General features: G+C 42.0%; 1 protein-coding gene, 1 non-coding gene and 1 pseudogene across 2 annotated transcripts in view; 2 read left to right on the top strand and 1 right to left on the bottom strand.

Moving 5' to 3' along the window:
- SNX3 (sorting nexin 3) overlaps nucleotides 1-16,408 on the bottom strand; it is a 54,349-nt gene that overhangs the window by 24,846 nt on the left and 13,095 nt on the right. The window lies entirely within an intron of this gene.
- LOC105707475 (actin-related protein 2/3 complex subunit 1B-like) lies at nucleotides 8,344-9,647 on the top strand (annotated as a pseudogene).
- On the top strand, nucleotides 13,077-13,180 carry LOC135268590 (small nucleolar RNA U13). Its single transcript, XR_010336894.1, has one exon. It is a non-coding gene; the product is annotated as a small nucleolar RNA U13 (small nucleolar RNA).

The raw sequence follows: 16,408 nt of genomic DNA, 5'->3' as shown, positions 1-16,408 counted from the left end.
AAGTTGATTAGTATCAAGCTGAGTATAAAGTGGAAGTGACAATTTTCTTCCTAGTTACTGTTCATTTTATTTCTTAACAGGTAAGAGTGTCAAACACAACCATCTGTATGAAATAACAATTGTAGGAAATACAAGAAATATGTTATTTGTGGGAAATAACAATAGATCAGCCAATATGGGCACAGTGATCACAGGTAAGATGGGAGACAAGCAAAAGTAAAGTACGGCATGGGGCGAGAACCAGAAAGTACAGCCTTCATCTATCTGTATAGGCATATATTAGTAAATGCTGAAGAAGGTGAGTTTGAATAACCTCGGACTACTTTAGACTTCAATTTTGTTCATGGAGTTCGAAAGTTCTGCAAATCACATTTCATTATATATCTGAAGCAAACACAGAGGCTCAAATAAGCTGGATAGCTCCCAAGGGTTCTATATAAGAAACCCAATATTAATAGTCACTTAAAGCTATGTCAGGGCCCAAACTGACACTTAAAGAGCAGAGAATTATAATTATCTGCATCTCAAAACAGTTAAGTTGGTTGCCTGGAATCCACCGAGTCTATAAAACTCTCTTATTCCACACTCAAAATATGCCTTTGTTAATTATTTGCCAAATGCTAGTTAACTTGTTACCACTACTTAGTAACATTTATTTGGAAAACTATAAAATAGATCACCTATATTATCAAAGACAGAAAAAAGAAGAAAAGGGTCTCGCAGAGTTGCCAAAAGTGGAGTACAGTGGCAAGATCCTAGTGAACTACAGGCAGAACTCGAGCTGAAGGGATCCTCCCACCTCTGGTTGTTTCTTTAGCCTTTAATCTAGAATAGTCACTCCCTGCCTTTTTGTCATTCAAGACACTGACAATAAAGAGTTCAGACCAGCTATCTGAGCTACATTCTACATTTGGGTTTGTCTGTTTCCTCATGACCAGTTTTGTTATGCATTGTTGGCAGTAATGATGTTCCTAAATGGCAAGAATGTTGGCGGTTTCTGAGGCATCGCATCAGAAGGTACACAATGTCAGTCTGTCCCATTACTGGATCACTGGGTAAGGAGAGGTCAGATTCCTCCAATAGTTATATTTTCCCCACCTTTGAATACCTTTTTCTTGAACCAGCCCTTCATAATACAATCTAATGCCATTTAGAATTTGCCTGGCTAATTGAAACTTTCAAAACTATCAGAGCACAGAATAAATTCTGCTTCTAGGAGAATTCACACTTTTAGGTGAAGTTATTCATCTAACTTTAACCATTAGGAGAGAGATTGCTTTACTGAAGGAAAGCCCCACTCCCTGCAAAATACAGTGTGAATATACAGATGTGTAAGTACAGCATGTTCTCAATTTGTTTATTTAATACATAGAATTTTAAAAGGGTTTATAATCTACTTGGATATTTGTACTCTTCCAGGATAAATTCGGGATAATGCTGAAGCTGCTGGGTATCTTGCATTTCATTTGCAAAATGACAATATATTTTGCTTAGCTTATGAAAAAGTGACGAAATAATTATAAGATCCTGGGACATTCAAAGAACTAGAAAAGAACAACAATAAAAACCCGAAGAGAATTATTATATGTTATTTTGTTGCTGTCTATCTGTTATAATATACCAGGAACTAAACTGCAAAGTGATAAAATGTTAAAAGAGATATGTGTATGCCGGATACTCTTAAACTACTATTTTTATAAAAGATAAACCAGCCATTTTCCACAAAAAGTATTACTAATCACACAGGGTAAGATCATCAGGAATCTAAATGGACATTATATACTAAGGAAAAGATTTCTGAAACCATAATATAGAGGTCTAAAACAAGTGCTCCCTTCAAGTCTAAGCACAGGAAACTACCACATTATTGGTCTCCAAAAAGGTAGGTCTTATACACTTACACAGGCTGACCTATTAAAGTCAGCAGCTCACAGACACCCTATATGTTACCTGATTATCACTGATAGCCAAGCAGAAAACCAAGCCCCAAAATGTGATCACCTGAATATAGCTTAACAATAGATATTAGAAAAATGTTTACTAGGTGTTTCTAGTATTTCTTCAGATAGTGTCACGTGTACATTTGAAAAGAGACTGGCAACAACATCAAAAGTATACTCAATAGGCCATACTCTATTCAACCAATCCTAAGAGATGTAAATGGATGCCTCACTACAGTTCTCATTAAACAGCTGCATTTCTCCAAATATCTACATCTAGAGATAAAAGATAAACTGAGAAGTGCTTAAGCTATTACTTCGCCCTTCAGTACTTTTGATACCTGTTTTACCCAATCTGGAACAGCATGAATAACTAGAGATATGGTTTATAACCTAGATGAACTCTTAATAAGGCTGAGAAGAAGTCATTTAAATGGAGAATAAGCTTTTAGTCCAGAGAACCTTTGAAATGTAGATTGTCACTAAGCCAAAGTATTTAGTTTCTTTCTTTAAAAAATAAGGACATGGCCTTCCAGTGATACAATTCCTCGTTATTTTAAAAGAAGTATCCTTTATGGTATAATTTCCAAAGCAGTAGAGAAGAAATGATCTAGACTAGCTTAAATGCATAAACCAAGGCATTCCAGATACTTTTCCCACATTGTCAGTATTCTTCATTTGTGAATTAGCAACAAGACTCATTTGTGAGCTCACTCAAGGTTTGCAATGAGAAATCTTTAATGAAATTGTGCAGTAATAATTCTATTGTAAATGAAAATTCATTCATAACAATTCATGAACATTTACATAATTCTACAGGCTTATGCTGAAAGAAAACTGTCTACTAATAGTCTAACACCTTTTTTGGACAATCTTTAAAATGCAAAACTATTTTCTATATCTTCTCAACTTATCCAATCCTAAGAATCACACTCCTCAAGTGACACCAACTAGAGAATCTCATTCAACTGATCTAGGGTGGAATCTAACCAACAGTATTTTCAAATGATTCTCAAGTGCAGCCAGGGTCAAGAACTGCTGCCCTAGACTTAAAAAAAAGTGAATGAGGGTTAGGAACTTGGGAATCTGTACAATCACCAAGAAATTCTGGTTTAGCTCTGACAGATATGGGCAATAACATTTTACCTCTTTAAGGGTAGTGATTTGGAATAATACTGTGACAATGGAGTGTAAAGTATTATAAGTAAAACTATGATGTGGAAACCAGTTAAAAAATATTGGTTTAAGAAGCTCTATTCAGTAAGTACTCGTATTTTCTAAGCTTTTACATACGGAGCATCAGGCAGCTATGGACTATAGGGATCTCAAGACATCCTCCTCAAGGGTTGTATTTACATTAGATTTACAGTGTAAAGTGGAGGATGGGGAGGGGAGAGTGGAATACTTTTCCAAGATTCATTACATGTAGCATTCACAACCACAATTTATCACATAGCTCTTTAATGTTTGGATGAAAGGATGGAGACCAGTATTTGAGTAATCAGGGTAAAAATAAAATATATAAAAAACATATACATGTGACAGCTGGGTGTGGTGGCTCAAGCCTGTAATCCCAGCACTTTGGAAGGCCAAGGCGGTTGGCTCAGGTTACCTGAGGTCAGGAGTTCAAGACTGGCTTAGCCAACATGGCAAAACCCGTCTCTACTAAAAACATAAAAATTAGCCAGGCATGGTGGCACATGCCAGTAGTTCCAGCTACTTGGGAGGCTGAGGCAGGAGAATTCCTTGAACCCAGGAGGCAGAGGTTGAAGTGAGCCAAAATTGTACCAGTGCACTCTAGCTAGGAGACAGAGTGAGACTCTGTCTCAAAAAACAAAACAAAACAAAACACATACATATGAATATATTGAGTTTGCATGGTGGACTTATAAAAGATATCCTTACAATTAAAAAAATAATAATATGGCCAGGCACAGTGGCTCATGCCTGTAATCCCAGCACTTAGGGAGGCAGAAAGGGGCAGATCACAAGGTCAGCCTGACCAACATGGTAAAACCCCATCTCTACTAAAAATATAAAAATTAGCTGGGCATGGTGGCACATGCCTGCAATCCCAGCTACTCAGGAGGCTAAGGCAGAAGAATCGCTTGAACCTGGGTGGCGGCGGTTGCAGTGAGCCAAGATAGTACCATTGCACTCCAGCCTGGACGACAGAGCAAGACTCCATCTCAAAAAAAAAAAAAAAAAAAGAATAATACATATTCATTTGTAGACATTCCATTTCAGCATATAGCCTTTTAGATTTTTTATATGTAAAAATCTTATTTTTATTAAATATATTAGCAGCTTCTCATAGCATTAACATGACTATATACAGACAACCCTGGGTGGGAGGCTGTGTAGTACAATGATTAAGGGCACAGTTCTGGAATCAAAAAATCTGCTTTTAATCTGAATTCCTGCATTAACCACCTATCTAACTCTGAGCAAAAGGCCATGGATGAGAACCAGATAAAGCCTTGATACAGATCCAGGGAGTTTAAATATTTTCCTTAGGATAAACCCTAAAGGTGAAATTACTAGGCCCAAGACTGTAAGTTAAGTCTTCAAGTTGTCCTCCAGAAAGGCTACTTTGCTATAGAATGAGAAGGAACACTGCAGTAGTAGTAGCTACTTTGGTAGCCTACAGTAAACCATGACACTTAGTATTTAAATATCTTTCTGCATCCTCTCTGACATTGGCTTGGCCATGTGACTGCCTTTGATCAAACATTTGTGTATTGCAGCCTGTCTCTTGGAACATTTGTTCATAAAGAGATCCTTGGGATCCTGTCACCATTATTCCGTGAGAAGTCTAGCTCTCCCCATGAAGGAGAACTGAGGACCTGATCTACATCCCCATCTGAGCTCCCAGCTGGCAGCCAGCCATATGATTGAGTTATCTCAAAAATAAGTCCTCCATCCCCAGTCAAGTGGCCCCACAGATATCAAGCGGAATAGAGACAAGCCATCTCTTCTAAGACCTGATCAAACTGTAGAATTGTAATGAAGTGAATATTTAATTGTAACTGTGTTCAGTCACCAATTTTTAGGGTTTTTACACAGCAATAATCAACTGAAGCAATAATCTGACTTTGGCAGAATTATGCTAAACAAGAAGCAGATTATGAGAGGATAGTATTTCATCTCTAAAAACTTGGTAACTCAAAAGTAAATAGACTTGGGCCAGGAGCAGTGGCTCACACCTGTAATCTCAGCACTTTGGGATGCTAAGGTCGGTGAATCACTTGAGGTCAGGAGATCGGGACTAGCCTGGCCAACATGGTGAAAATCTGTTTCTACTAAAAATACAAAAATTAGCCAGGCATGGTGACACATGCCTGTAGTCCCAGTTAGGAGGCTGAGGCATGAGATCCACTTGGACCTGGGAGGCGGAGGTTGCGGTGAGCCAAGATTGTGCCATTGCACTCCAGCCTGGGCAACAAGAGTGAAACTCCACCTCAAAAAAAAAAAAAAAAAAAAGACGTTACTTAGAATGCTAATAAGTATACAGCATAAAAGGCATTAAGAATCTACCACGAGGCCATTCACGGTGGCTCATACCTGTAATCTCAGCACTTTGGGAGGCCGAGGCAGGTGGATCAATCACCTGAGTTCAGGAGCTCAAGACCAGCCTGGCTAACATGGTGAAGCCCCATCTCTACTAAAAATGCAAAAATTAGCTGGGCATGGCAGCAGGCTCCTGTAATCCCTGCTAGTCGGGAGGCTGAGGCAGGACAATTACTTGAACGAGGGAGGCAGAAGTTTCAGTGAGCCGAGATCACGCCATTGTACTCCAGCTTGGGCAACTAGAGCAAGACTCTGTCACCAAAAAAAAAAAAAAAAAAGAATCTACCATGACAGGCTGGGTGCAGTGGCTCATGCCTGTAATCCCAGCATGTTGGAAGGCTGAGGTGGGCTGACAGCTTGAGCTCAGGAGTTTGAGACAGCCTTGGCAACATAGCAAAACCCCATCTCTACTAAAAATACAAAATTAGTTAGGCGTGGTGGCACACACCTATAGTCTAAGCAAATCAGGAGGCTGAAATGGGAGATCATCTGAGCCCAGGAGGTCAAGGCTGCAGTGAGCTGAGATGACACCACTGCACTCCAGCCTGGGTGACAGAGCAAGACCCTGCTTAAAAAAAAAAAAGGGGGGGCTCAACTATAATGGATTCCCCTCTCCCCCAAAAGAATCTACCATGAATTAAGAATATGAACATTGTCCCTGCCTTAGCCAATTTTATGACACAGTTAAGAATTATAAAAGGAGACCAAAGCAGAGTAGGTGTCACAGTACAGACAAGGATAGGTCAGGATAAGGAAAGAGAATTAAAGAGATGGAACACCACTGGGGAAGTTTCTGTAAAATAGTATATAATTTTTGGAGTACATTATGATAAAAACATGTATGTATAACACTTTAGGCTCAGAGGCCTTAAAGCTAACAAAATTTTTCTAAGAATACTTTTTATAGCTACTTACACTGTTTGTATCAAAAGTGTTCAAGAGAGCCAGGTGTGGTGGCATGTGCCTGTAGTCCTAGCTACTAGGGAGGCTGAGGTTGGCAGACGCTTTGAGCCCAGGAATATGAGACCAGCCTAGGCAACACAGTGAAACCTCCACCTGAAACCCTCCTAAAAAAGAAAATTTTTTAAAAAGTGTCCAAGTTTTGACGTTCATATTTGTGGATGAAGAGTTTAAAGTCTCTTATTTTTCCGCTCACCTAAGAAATTCCAGGTTTTATTCACTAAGGCTGTATCTTAGAGAAACACACAAGGTTCAAATAACTGGTATATCTCTTTTGTAGTAAAAGTTCTTGACATGTTACATGGGGTGGGGGGAAAATGCAAACAAATATATGTAAGTATAATTCAATATTTGCTTTGTATCAATGATAGGCGCTAAGGAGCTATCACAAACTTGTGACACTTTTTCTCTTTTTTTTGAGACGGAGTCTCACTCTGTCACCCCACTCTGTCACCCAGACTGGAGTGTCATGCGCAATCTTGGCTCACTGAAACCTCCACCTCCTGGGTTCAAGTGATTTTCCTACTTCAGCCTCCCGAGTAGCTAGAATTACATGCATGCGCCCCCATGTCCAGCTAATTTTTTTTGTATTTTTAGTAGAGACAGGGTTTCCTTACATTGGTCAGGCTGGTCTTGAACTCCTGACCTCAAGTGATCCACCTGCCTCAGCCTCCCAAAGTGCTGGGATTACAGGTGTGGGCCACTGTGCCCAGCCGATGACACCTTTTCTGATTCCTAGAAGTAGCAGGGAACAAATGAATTAGTCAAGCAGACCTGGGCTCAAGTCCTCTTTCTGGAACTCATTAACAGTATGATCATGCCAAATTACTTTCCTTCGCTAATCTGAGTTTTACCACCTTTAAAATGAGCCAAGTGTAGTGGCTCGTGTCTGTAATCCCTGCTACTCAGGAGGACTGCTTGAGGCCAAGAATTCAAGACCAGCCTGGGCAACATAGCAAGACCCTGTGTCTTGAAAGAAAAAAAGAAAGAAAGAAAGAAAGTACTGTCACTTACCGCAATAATTAAATAGAAACTATTACTAATGGCCGGGTGCGGTGGCTCACACCTGTAATCCCAGCACTTTGGGAGGCCGAGGTGGGTGGATCACGAGGTCAAGAGACCAAGACCATCCCTGGTCAACATGGTGAAACCCCGTCTCTACTAAAAATACAAAAAATTAGCTGGGCATGGTGGCGTGTGCCTGTAATCCCAGCTACTCAGGAGGCTGAGGCAGGAGAATTGCCTGAACCCAGGAGGCGGAGGTTGTGGTGAGCCGAGATCGCGCCACTGCACTGCAGCCTGGGTAACAAGAGCGAAACTCCGTCTCAAAAAAAAAAAAAAAAAAAAGAAACTATTACTACACATTCTTCTCCTCACACATTCTCACATATTATCACGCATTGAATACTTAATGTAGGGCAAATATTATGCCTTAAGTCACATTTAGCCCTCTGAAGTTTTATTTTATGGCTGAAGATATTCAAGAGAGGAGTTAAGTAACTTGTTCAAGGTCATATGTCCATTAAGAGAGAGGATTCTTGCACACGTTCAACTTCAAAGTCCATGCTCTAAAGTCACATTATGGTTGTAGTACCTGACCCAAAGCAGATGTTAAATAAAGTTTTAAAACTCTACTAAATGAGCATTTAATAAATATCTCAACAACTACTATGTTCAAGGGGCCTGGGAATATTTAAGAGGCTCCTAAAAACATTTAAACACTGCATAAAAAGTGTTTCTGAGCATCCATAAATTAACAGTAAGAGCATAATAATGTGAAAAAAACATAATATGAATAAGACCATTTCTTTTCAAAATATGAGAACCTAAAAGAAAGGTATAAAATAGCGGTTCAGCGCATTGACCGCCCAGAGTCCGCGGCTGGGGCGCGGGAGGAGCCAAGCCACCATGGCCTACCACAGCTTCCTGGTGGAGCCCATCAGCTGCCACGCCTGGAACAAGGACCGTACCCAGATCGCCATCTGCCCCAACAACCATGAGGTGCACATCTACAGGAAGAGTGGCGCCAAATGGACCAAGGTGCACGAGCTCAAGGAGCACAATGGACAGGTGACGGGCATCGACTGGGCTCCTGAGAGTAACTGAATTGTGACCTGTGGCACAGACCGCAACGCCTACGTGTGGATGCTGAAGGGCCGCACGTGGAAACCCATGGTGGTCATCCTGCGGATCAACCGGGCTGCCCGCTGCGTGCGCTGGGCCCCCAATGAGAACAAGTTCACTCTGGGCAGTGGCTCCCGTGTCATCTCCATCTGTTATTTCGAGCAGGAGAATGACTGGTAGGTTTGCAAGCACATCAAGAAGCCCATCTGCTCCACCGTCTTCAGCCTGGACTGGCACCCCAACAATGTGCTGCTGGCTGCCAGCTCCTGCAACTTCAAGTGCTGGATCTTTTCAGCCTACATCAAGGAGGTGGAGGAGCGGCCGGCACCCACCCCATGGGGCTCTAAGATGTCCTTTGGGGAGGTGATGTTTGAGTCCAGCAATAGCTGTGGCTGGGTACATGGCGTCTGCTTCTCAGCCAGCAGGAGCCATGTGGCCTGGGTGAGCCATGCAGCACCGTGTGTCTGGCTGATGCCGAGAAGAAGATGGCTGTCGCGACCCTGGCCTCTGAAACACTGCTGCTGCTGGCGCTGACCTTCATCACAGACAACAGCCTGGTGGCAGCGGGCCACGACTGCTTCCCGGTGCTTTCACCCACGAAGCCGCCCGCTGCAGGGACGCTGAGCTTCGGCGGGCAGCTGGATGTGCTCAAGCAGAGCTCGCAGCGTGGCCTGACGGCCCGCGAGCGTTTCCAGAACCTTGACAAGAAGGCGAACTCCGAGGGCGGCATGGCCACGGGCTCGGGCCTGGACTCACTGCACAAGAAGAGCGTCAGCCAGATCTCGGTGCTCAGCGGGGGAAGGCCAAGTGCTCACAGTTCTGCACCGCTGGCATGGACGGTGGCATGAGTATCTGGGATGTGAAGAGCTTGGAGTCAGCCTTGAAGGACCTCAAGATCAAATGACCTGTGCGGAATGTCTTCATCCCAGCTGCTGGGGAAGCGGAGCGAGGGGTCAGGGAGGCTACTGGTTGCTTTGCTGAATGTTTCTGGGGTACTGGTATGAGTTCCCACAGGGGCTGCTCCCTCAAAAAGGGAGAGGACAGATGGGGAGCTTTTCTTACCTATTCAAGGAATATGTGCCTTTTTCTTAAAGAAATGCTTTCATTTATTGGAAAAAAAAAATGCCCCCAAAGCACTATGCTGGTCATGAACTGCTTCAAAATGTAGAGGTAATAAAATGCAACTGTGTCAAAAAAGAAAGAAAGAAAGAAAGGTATAAAATAAAAAAGTAAAGGGGGAACTGCTGGAATAGTAGAGAAAGAAGCTCAGAGCTTCTCCCCAAAATTCAACGATAAAACCAGACAAACATGTCAAAACCACCATATCAGAACGCTGGAAATTGGGCACAGGTGTAAAACAAATTGAAAAGTAATCATTTAAGAAAAACTACTGAACTCAGTTAAGAACAGTAGAAGTCTCTCTCTCTCTCTCTCTCTCTCTCTCTCTCTCTCTCTCTCTCTCTCTCTCTCGTGTGTGTGTGTGTGTGTGTGTGTTTATGTGTGGTATTTTTTTTTTTTTTTGAGAAGGAGTCTTGTTCTTGTTGCCCAGGTTGGAGTGCAGTGGCATGATCTTGGCTCACTCCAACCTCCACCTCACAAGTTCAAGTGATTCTCCTGCCTCAGCTTCCCAAGTAGCTGGGATTATGGGTGCCTGCCACTATGCCCGGCTAATTTTTGTATTTTTAGTAGAGATAGAGTTTCACCATGTTAGCCAGGCTGGTCTCAAACTCCTGACCTCAAGTGATCCACCCACCTCGGCCTCCCAAAGTGCTGGGATTACAGGTATGAGTCACTGCACCCGGCCAGAAGTCTGTGTGTTTTAACCTAGAGCTACCATTACCATGCTCCACCAGCTCTATCAATGGTAGTTCTACCAGAATGGGGCAAGCTGTGAAAACTAGCACCATCACTGCTGAAGGGGGATCACTGGTTAGGAGTAGAATATAGAAAAGTCCTAAATGCAGGAATATTGTTGAAACCAACAGCAATATTGGCGGCAAACATTGGGGAAGGCTAATACTGCAGCAACCCAAGGTTGCAATATTGGGGGCAAGCAACAAATCAGCAGACTTAACAGAAGAATTTCATAGCTATGTTGGGCCTTGATTACCTTCCAGGTATCTGTGGAGATCTTAAAGTCTCTGTGTGCTTACACAAAGCTGTGTGCATGCTCAGCTGGAGAGGACCCTAGTTATTTAAACATCCATGACTGAATGAGAGACCTTTCACAGACACAGGAGAGACAAGGACAAGAGAAGACTTGGCATGAAGTAAAAGCTGGGGCAAATTTGTAAACTGCCCTAATTTTGACTTCATTTCCCAACCTGCATTGGCAAAAAGCAGAAGTTGGCCAGGTACAGTGACTCACATCTGTAATCCTAGCACTTCGGGAGGCAAAGGTGGGAGGACTGCTTGAGGCCAGGAGTTCAAGACCAACTTGGCCAACATAGCAAGACCCTGTCTCTTAAAAAAATGAAAAGGCTGAAGCCTCAATGGCTCAAGTAGCTATGCATAACCTTTGACCAGTCATTTCTGACCACTAAGATAAGCTGACAAACTGACTTGGGGTGACCCTTAGAAAACCTGGCTTAAACCAACAACAACAACAACAACAACAAACCACCAACATAACAAACAAAAAAAAAAAATTGGTCAGTGCTATCACCACCTCACACTACAGACTTTATGCAGGCAAGTCCCTAAAAAAATAAATAGCAACAACCACCTCCCCTTGGGAGAGGGGCAGGAGGCAGTCTAACTCAGAGTCTCTACAATGTATTATCTATAACGTTCAGTTTAACAAAAAATTATAAGACATGCAAAGAAACTGGAAAGTTTGAGCCATAGACAAAAGGATAAAAAATCAGTGGAAATGATCTCTGGGAAGGTTCAGCTGTTCAGCCGTCCAGGATTTCCAAGCAGCTATCGATATGTTCAAATTAAAGGAAACCATGCTTAAAGAACTAAAAGAAAGTATGATGACAATGATTCAAAGAATAGAGAATCTCAACAAAAAGAGATTATAAAAAATGACTGAATTGGACTTCTACAGCTGAAAAGTACGATAGCTGAAATGAAAAATTAACTGAAGGGGATCAACAGGGGATTCAAACTGGCAGACAAAAGCATCTGCAAACTTGAAGACACATCAAGAAATTATCCATTCTGAAGAGCAGAAAGAAAGAAAAAAAATAAGAATGAACAGAGCCTCAGGGACCTGTAGGATACCATCCAGTCTATCAATACACACGTAATGCGAGTCCCACAATGAGACAAAGAAACAATAAATAATGACTGAAAACTTTAAAAATTTGACTAAACCCTTAATCTATACATCCAAGAAGCTCAGTGAACTCTTAAGTAGGATAAACACAAAGAGATCTCCACCTAACAAACATCATAGTAAAACTGTTAAAAGCCAAAGAAAAGCAAAATGTTGACTACAGTGGCAAGAGAAGTCTACCCATCACTACAGGGGACCATTAAGATTAATAGCTGACTTCTCACCAGAAACAATGGAGACAAGGAAGCAGTAGCATATTCAGAATGCTCAAAAAAAGAAAAAGGAAAAAAAAAAAAGAAAAACAAAAAAGAATTTCCTATCTAGTGTGGGAGGCTGAATTCTAAGATGGTGCCTAAAATTGCCACCCCTTGGCATACACACCTCCCCTAGAATGTGAGTGAGGCCTATGAATGCAATGGATGTCACTTCCATAATTAGGTTACATTACATGGCAAAGGTGAATGGATTTTACAGATGTTAATTAAACTCCCTAATCAGTTTGACTTTGACTTCGCTGAGTTTTTTGTGAGTAGCCTTGACTTAATTAGGTGAGCCCCCTTAAAAGCGGGCTTTAGTCTTCCCTGAGATAAAAGAGATTTTTCCATTGGCCTTTAAGAGGAAGGCTACTCTAAACTCTCCAACTCCAAGAAAATTAATACTGCCCACAACTATGTAAGCCTGGAAGAGAACTCCCAAGGCCTCAGATGAAACCACAACCTTGACCAACCTCCTTGATTGCAGGGATTGTGAGACCCTGAGCCAGACGAGCCATATTCAGACTTCTCATTTACAGAAACTTGTGAGATAACATTTGGTAGTGTTTAATTAATTTAAAACTCCACTTATTTATTTAAAAAAAATTTTTTTTAAGAGATAGTTGTGTCTTGCTTATTTCCCAGGCTGGAGTGCAGGCTATTTACAGGCGTGATCATACCACACTGTAGCCGCCTCAAACTCCTGGGCTAAAGTGATTCTTCTGTCTTAGCCTCCTGTGTAGATGGGACTATAGGCACACACCACTGCATCTGGCTGGGGGTATCTTAAGGGCTACAATTGTGGTAATTTTTAATTCAGCAATGAAAAACTAATACATCCAACAGAACTATCCTTCAAAAATAAAAATATAAGACATTCCCAGACAAAAAAAGACTGCAAGACTTCCTAGTTAGCAGACCTGACATAGAAGAAATACTAAAGAAATCCTTCTGTAGTTCATAAGTGTGACGATTGGGTTTTCATGCTCATGTGTGTGATGTGCCTCCTTCAAACCTTGTTATGACTTCAGCACATTAACCATCTGATGGGAACCTTAGAAAAAGAAAAAAGAAATACTAAAGCCAGCTCAGGCTGAAAAAAAATGATACCAGATGGTAAATGAAATCCACATAAAGAGCTAGGAGTGGTGGCTGACACCTGTAATCCCAACATTTTAAGAGGCCGAGGGGCGGGGTGTGGATCACCTGAGGTTGATAATTCAAGACAAGCCTAGCCAACATGGTGAAACCCCATAAAAAATACAAAAATTAGCCAGGTGTAGTGGTGCACCCCTGTAATTCCAGCTACCTGGAAGGCTGAGGCACAAGATCACTTGAACCCAGGAGGTGAAGGTTGCAGTGAGCTATTATCATGCCACTGCATTCCAGCCTGGGTGAGAGTGAGACTGCCTCAAAAAACCAACACCAACACAGGTTAAAAGTGAAAGGACAGAAAATTACATACTCTGCAAATACCCACAAGAAAATTGGACTGGCTGTATTAATATCGGATAAAGGAGACTATAAAACAAGATAGATGAGTAAGGATTGAGGATTCCTGGCAAAAAGTCAGAGAAACTACTTTTTTCCTTGCTTTGATAGTTTGAAGGGAAAGAAACTGCCCTCTCCAGTTTCCTTTTTCTTTTTGAGATGGGGGTCTCTCTCTGCCACCCAGGCTGGAGTGCAGCAGTACAATTCTGGTTTACTGCAGCCTTGACCTCCTGGGCTCAAACAATCCTCCCACTTCAGCCTCCCAAGTAGCTGGGACTGTAGGTGGACACCACCATACCTAGCTAATTTTTGTATTTTTTTTGTAAATAGAAGGGTCTCACTATGTTACCCAAGCTAATTTTTAAGTCTTGATCCTCCTGCTTTGGCCTCTCAAAGTGCTGGAGTTAGAGGAGATAGCCACTGTACCTGGCCCCTCCACACTATTTACTTCTATATTTATTATTGTGGTAAAACACACATAATATAAAATTATCATTTTAAGTATTTTTAAGTGTACAGAGTTCTACAGCATTAAGTAAATCCATATCCATACTGTTATCCAAACATCACCACCATCAATCTCTAGAATATCCACATCTAAAATAATATATTCTATAAGGACATAAGGAATTTTTTTTTTCTCTGTTGCTGGGTGGGAGTCCAGCAGCACAATCTCAGGTGACTGCAACCTCCACCTCTTGGGTTCAAGCAATTCTGCCTCAGCCTTCTGAGTAGCTGGGACTACAGGCATGCACCACCACACCCAGCTAACATTTTGCATTTTTAGTAGCAATGGGGTTTTACCATGTTGTCAATCTGGTCTCGAACTCCTGACCTCAAATAAACCACCTGCCTCAGCCTCCTAAAGTGCTGGGATAATAAGTGTGAGCCACCATGCCCGGCCATGAATATAAGAATTTTTTTTTTTTTTTTTTTGAGACGGAGTTTCACTCTTGTTACCCAGGCTGGAGTGCAATGGCACAATCTCGGCTCACCGCAACCTCCGCTTCCTGGGTTCAGGCAATTCTCCTGCCTCAGCCTCCTGAGTAGCTGGGATTACAGGCATGCGCCACCATGCCCAGCTAATTTTTTGTATTTTTAGTAGAGATGGGGTTTCACCATGTTGACCAGGATGGTCTTGCTCTCTTGACCTTGTGATCTGCCCGCCTCGGCCTCCCAAAGTGCTGGGATTACAGGCATGAGCCACTTAATGACCACCATTCTAACCAGTGTGAGATGGTATCTCATTGTGGTTTTTATTTACATTTCTCTAATGACCAGTGATGATGAGCTTTTTTTCATGTTTGTTGGCTGCATAAATGTCTTCTTTTGAGAAGTGTCTGTTCATATCCTTTGCCCACTTTTTGATGGGTTTTTTTTTCTTGTAAATTTAAGTTTCTTGTAGATTCTGGATATTAGCCCTTGGTCAGATGGATAGATTGCAAAAATTTTCCCCCATTCTGTAGGCCACCTGTCCACTCTGATGATAGTTTCTTTTGCTGTGCAAAAGCTCTTTAATTAGATCCCATTTGTCAATTTTGGCTTTTGCTGAAATTGGTTTTGGTGTTCTAGTCATGAAGTCTTTGCCCATGCCTATGTCCTGAATGGTACTGACTAGGTTCTCTTCTAGGGTTTTTATTGTTTTCGGTTTTACATTTAAGTCTTTAATCCATCTTAATTTTTGTATAAGGTGTAAGGAAGGGGTCCAGTTTCAGTTTTCTGCATATGGCTAGACAGTTTCCCCAGCACCATTTATTAAATAGGGAATCCTTTCCCCGTTGCTTTTGTCAGGATTGTCAAGAATCAGATAGATGTAGATGTGTGGGGTTATTTCTGAGGCCTCTAAGTAAGAAATTCTTAAAAATGCTTCGAGAGTTCCTTTTTTTTTTTTTTTGTGAGAGAGGGTCTCGCTCTGTTGCCCTGGCTGGACTGGAGTGGTGCTATCTTGGCTCACTGCAACCTCTAGCTCCTAGGTTCAAGTGAGTCTCCTGCCTCAGCCTCCCGAGTAGCCGGGATTACAGGTGCATACCACCACACCTGGGTAATTTTTTTTTTTTTGTAATTTTTAGTAGAGACAAGGTTTCACCATGTTGGACAGGCTGGTCTCAAACTCCCTATCTCTCGTGATCTGCCCACCTCAGCCTCCCAAAGTGCTGGGATTATAGGCGTGAGACACTAAGCCTGGCCTTTATTTTTTCCTTAAAATTGTTTTTATATTTTCGTGTTTTTTTTACCTAGGAACACAAACTCAGTATAGAATAGAATGTTTTCTCAGCATTTTTTTTTAAGAGATAGGGTTTGCTCTGTTGCCCAGGCTAGAGTGCAGTGGCAAGATAATAACTTAGTACAGATTCTAATTCCTAGTCTCAAATGATCCTCCCACTTCAGCCTCCCAAGTAGTTAAGACTACAGGCGCAAGTCCACATTGGACTAGCTTTTGGCAAGAGGAATCAGGGAGGATCATCAGAATTCAGCATGGGAGAAGAGCAGGTAGACTTTCTTAGCTATAGCATAAAGCATGGTCAGGATGTGATACGGTTTGACTCTGTGTCCCTACCCAAATCCATCTCGAATTGTAATCCCCACACATAACCCCCCAGGTGACTGGATCATGGGGGTGGTTCCCCCATGCTCTTCTCGCGATAATGAGTGAGTTCTCACAAGAGCTGATGGCTTTATAAGGGGCTTTCTGCTTCACTTTCTCTTTTTCCGGCTGCCTTGTGAAGCAGGTCCTTCCTTCTTCTTTGCCTTCCACCATACTTCTAAGTTTCCTGATGCCTCCCCAG

Source organism: Aotus nancymaae, unplaced genomic scaffold (assembly GCF_030222135.1).
Source record: "Aotus nancymaae isolate 86718 unplaced genomic scaffold, 86718_ANA_hifiasm-v0.15.2.pri h1tg000040l, whole genome shotgun sequence".
NCBI classification, from domain to species: domain Eukaryota; kingdom Metazoa; phylum Chordata; class Mammalia; order Primates; family Aotidae; genus Aotus; species Aotus nancymaae.
This window is presented reverse-complemented; position numbering and strand designations above follow the sequence as displayed.